This window comes from Euprymna scolopes, chromosome 26 (assembly GCF_053919585.1).
Source record: "Euprymna scolopes isolate OS-2025 chromosome 26, ASM5391958v1, whole genome shotgun sequence".
Taxonomy (NCBI): Eukaryota; Metazoa; Mollusca; class Cephalopoda; order Sepiida; family Sepiolidae; genus Euprymna; species Euprymna scolopes.
Window position 1 is genome coordinate 86,665,597 of NC_136507.1, and position 5,445 is coordinate 86,671,041.

Sequence of the window (5,445 nt, forward strand, 5' to 3'; positions counted from 1 at the left end):
TTTAGTTACAACGTTCTGATAAATCAGTCACCCATTTTGTAAGCAATAAAAACGCGGTATATCAAAACCATAGAAAGTAAAAATAATGAGTCTCTACCGCATTTGTAAGTCAGAAATATATTTGTTTCTCAAAGAAAAAAAATAGAGAGAACAGGACTTTTTTTATTGTTTTCATGAAAATAAAGTTTCCAGATTTTTAATTATTTTTTTTTACTTATTTAGCCAGTTTGTGGTTTGTTTTTTTAAATTGTTTTTGTGAAAGGTGAGTTTTTTTTCAAAACTTTTGTTTTGTTTCTTTTTAATTTTTTTAAAGTATTATAAATTTCAGTAACATGCTGAAGAAATGTTTAATAATTTGGTATTTTTTTAGATTAGGTTCACCTCCACAATTTTCCTTTCAATGACGACATTTATAGGTTTCCGAGTATGCTGAACACGCAAATTGCATTGAAATTTTGCGGAAATAAATAGTTGTATTATGCATTGTATTCTTCGGCGGCCATCTTTTTACGTGCATACGCGCCATAAACAAATACACACACGTAAAAAAGATGGCCGCCAAAGATTACAATGCATAATACAACTTTTTATATCTTGATAACTACTTATTTCTGCAAAATTTCGATGCGATTTTCGTATTCAGCATAGTCGAAAATCATTTCAAGTCGTCATTTAAAAGAAAATTGAGGAGGTGGAGGTGGACCTAATCTAAAAATTTACCAATAATTTTTAATCCCGTACGCCTCCCGATACATTGCTTCGTCAACATGCGACCATTTTATATCTCCCGAAGACACTTCCGTATTTAGAAAAAAAAAATAAATAAAAAGTGACCGATTTACCAGAACGTGGTAACTAAAAAGTGAGTATCCCTTTCAAATGTTGAAATGCTTTTCTTTTTTTTTTTCAATTTTTTTTCATAATCTGGTTAGTGTTCAATCAATAATAATCCAGTGAAAAAATTTCAAAAAAACCCATCAGTATAGAAACTCCACCACGTAAGTAAGTAAATAAATAAAAAATGTTACGTGCGCATGCGTTAGCCTTGACTAGGGGGGTACTAAGGGAACGACCATTAAATAATTCTGCGGGTCGCCCTGGAACTCAACGCCCAAGGAGTATCAAAATAGTTTTCATGATCTGAAGAATTTTTTTTTTCCGAAAAGTGGGTGATCACTTTTCCATCTAAATTTAACTTAAAATGAGCACCCACTTTCTGGCCACCTGAGGAAGGGGCATTTATTTTCGTGTTTATTGGCTTAAAGGTTTTTTTGACAAGGCAGTTTGGTACGCGAATGCATATTTAACAGTTTTCGTTTATGCTCACGCATAGCATAAACAAAGGCTACGTCTGTGAAATGGAAAATAGTCCCAGAGTTCAGGGGTTAATACCATGCAAAAGAAATCAAACAAAAAGACTTTTTAGCCAAGAAACACACAGAAAGAAGAAAAAAATAGCATCCATTTTTTTCTATCGAATTCATTTGCTGTTTTTATTGAAAACTATTTTCCCCCGGATTTTCTCACGTTCATAAATAACAATTTTTTTTTTTGTAGATTTTGGTGTGCTAAAAACGAATCTGCAAACCGTTTCCGTCGCAAAAAATTAGTTTTTATGATATGAAGAAATTACTTTTTCGAAAAAATGGCGATCACTTTTCCATGTAAATTTAACTTAAAATGAGCACCCACTTTCTAGCCACCTGAGAGAGGGGGGGATTTTTTCTCATGTTTATTGGCTAAACAACTTTCGTTTATGCTTACGCATAGCGTAAACGAAGGCTACGGCTGTTAAATGGAAAATTGTCCCAGAGTTCAGGGGTTATTACCATGCAAAAGAAATCAAACAAAAAACTTTTTAGCCAAGAAACAGAAAAATGCCCCTCTCTCAGGTGGCCAGAAAGTGGGTGCTCATTCTAAGTTAAATTTACATTGAAAAGTGATCACCCACTTTTCGAAAAAGTAATTTCATGAATGTCATGAAAACTTTTTTTTTTTTGCTACGTAAACGGTTTGCAGATTCGTTTTTAGCACACCGAAATCTACAATAAAATATTTCGTTATATATGAACGTGAAACGGGCCTTAAAGTAAAATAATACCGGATTTTTTTGAGCAGATTTGCCGTTTAGTTGTACAAATATCCTCAAACCAGGTAATCACTAAAAGGGATTTTTAAAAGTCGTCACCTGTATCGAGCAAAAGTTTAAAACCACCGATTATATGCCAGCCTACATCATGGTAACATATATTGAGTGAGTTCCTAACAGTATTTTCAGTTTAAACTCATTTTCCCAAAATTTCCCCAAACTTAACGTGTTCGATACAGTCTGCCGCCATTTGTATTTTTCAGATATACCGATAAACATTGAATGTTTTTGAACCGATTATACATTACATAAAAACACTAAAATCTTATCCAGTTAGGTAGAACACTTACTTTTCTTGCCTTTGATAACATTTATTTGTTATATATTTATTTTTTGACAACTTCTTTGTATCTGTGTTTAGTAATATAAACCCTTTTCATTTAATGTAACGTTTAGTCGGCTCGAAAAACAATGTTTATTGGTGTATTTGAAAGCTACAAATGGTGGTGGACACTGTTGATTACTTTAAGTTTGAGAAAGTGAGTTAAAACTAAAAAAAACTATACAAAATACTGTCAGAAACCTATCCATTATGCCAGCCTATGTCATGGTAACATATGTTCGGTGAGTTTCAGACACTGTTTTGTATAGTTTTTAGTTTTAAACTTACTTTCCCAAACTTAAGGTATTCAACAGAATTCGCGACCATTTCTGTTTTTGGGGCCAATTAAACATTTTACATTACATAAAAACACTAAACAATTATCCAATTAGGTAGAAACGTAAATTACCTTACCTTTGCTTTCATTTATTTGTTTTTGGACGACTTTTTCGAATCTGTGTATAGTAACCCCCTCCCCCACCATCAACCAAATATTAATTACTAAATCACATTTTTTAAAACAACAACAAAAAAAAGCATTTAGCATTTCAACATTTTTGCTACGTTCGGCTTCATCCACTGATTGTTGGTCAAGTCCAAAACATGAATGATTGACAGAAACTCTCGAGGATCCAGATCAAATTCTGCAAGAGTACCATTTTTTTTTTAGTTTCGCCTTCTTTTTCACATTTTGCAGTGGATTGCTGTACTAATATAAGAAACATGCATTTTCTCTTTTATTAAATTTTTCCATTACACACAATTGAACCACTGCAACGCGTGACAGGGTACAGCTAGTATATATATATATATATATATATATATATATATATATATATATATATATATATATATATATATATATATATATAGTAGAGATTTAGAAGGCTATCACAATGCAAGCAATGAGATATAGTCGGTGTTGGTGAGAGAAAACGAAAACAAGTAGCGATTTACAAATCATTAAATACATACATATGTGTCTATATATACATATATTTATTCAATTGTATTAAATACAAATGTCTAGTTATGTCTGTAATATATCCATTATATTTCGGCGAAAAATCCCCTATTCAAATAGTGGGCGTGACAGATCGATTCAAAACATGCTAGATGGTGGAGCGGAAAATTAATTGAATGACTGTGTGGAGCCTCGGAGTAAATCTAAGGAGGGAGTGTATATGTATGACCTGTTTTAGGTAATAAACATATTTTTGTTCCTTTGTTCATAATTATTTTGTATATATATATATATATGTATTTATTTTATAACTTGTTGCCTTTGCATCAGTTTTTTTTATTTTGTATATTCTATGTCTATTTCGTTGTCTTTAATTTTTTCCTGCTGCTATGTATTATTCATTTATTTGTTTGATTTATTTACGTCCTTGCTTGTTCGCTGGGTTATCTAGGTAAAACAAATCGCTAGAAGGCTTGCACGAGTTAACTTTTGAAGGAGAGAAGTAGAAGGAGGATGTGAAAGAGAAGGAGAGGGGAGTGCGGGTGCGAGGTGGGGTGCTCTTAGCCGACTGTTGGGGTGTTTAGCTTAGGGTGCGTGGTTGTAAGGAATAGGAATATAAGTGGGAAGGTGGCATCGGATTGATTTCTTTTGGAAATTGTTTTTTTTTATTTATTTTGATAAAACTATAAGTGTTGTACCTATTTACTATGCCTCCCCACGGGACAGAGTTAGACACCAGGGTCGTTTTTTAACGTTGAGAAAAGGTACAAAAATAAAAATTGTCTCAGTCGGGAAGGGTTTCTCCTCCACCAAAAGAGAACAAGAAATGGAAGTGGAGCATCTGAAGATCAGATACTACACTTTGATCTTGATCAAAAGGCAAAGAAAAAAATATATAAGTGGTTGTTGATGGACCATTTTTCTATTTAATTCTTTATTATTATTTGTTTATTTATTTATTGATGTTAGGTGTTAGCGTTTATTTGGGTTCGAATAGTTGGGTTAGCTTAAATAAAAAAAAATTCCTTTATATTGGTTCATGTTAAGTTCAGTTAACTATTTTTTTTTATATCTATATATTGTTGTCTTTTACTTATTTATTTAATATCTATTTTTATATATATATATAATTTATATGGGATGGGGCTTGTAGTAAGGATATGTCTGGACTGTGAGTGTGTGTATGAGCGTTGTGCAGTTGTGTACCTGTGCTAAAGGGTTAGGGTTGTAATGGCAAATCTTTTGGTGGGAGCCGTATGTAAAGTTATATAATGAATGATTATCCGAGCTCCTGCCTCTTGTTGAGTTCTGGCCGTACTTTAGATATTAGTAATGATTCTTTATGCGAAGATTCCCAATATTGCGTTCTGTGGTTTAAATATCGATTTAATAGATATATTGCTGTTTCGGTAGGTGTTGGGGTGTTTGTGGAATGGTGATGCTTGTGTTTGTGTGCGTTCCTTGATTCTTATGTGTAGGGGTCTTGTGATGCTGCCCACGTAGAATTTTCCGCATGCGGAGCATTCCAGCTTGTTGACCACATGTTTGGTGGCAGATGGTATATGAGGCAATTTGTCAGTGAATGGTGGTGGGTCCTCGTTGTGCTTGCGTTTAGAAAGCTGCTGTCTAAGGGATGGTCCGGAGTGGGCTAGTTGCATATTGAGACCCTCCCTTCTGATATCACTGCGGATAGCCGTTATGATCTTGTCGCTGAGATGGGGCATTTTAAGGAAGCAGGTATTCGTAGAGAAGATTTTTACACTTTCGTGTTCCAGATGTGTTTACTGATCGTGTTTAGGTATCCGTTTGTTTCTAGAACCTGGTGGGACTGTTTTGTTCATTCTGTCTTGTGCATTCTACACATGTCTGCCCATGCTGTCTTTTGGCTTACTGCACTTGTTTTGAATGCGGATGATCTCATTCCTTGCATATCTGATAATGGCCTTAGTAGGGAGGGGCGACTTGTAGTGTACAAATATACTTCGGCTGGCTGCTTTTCGATAGAATTTA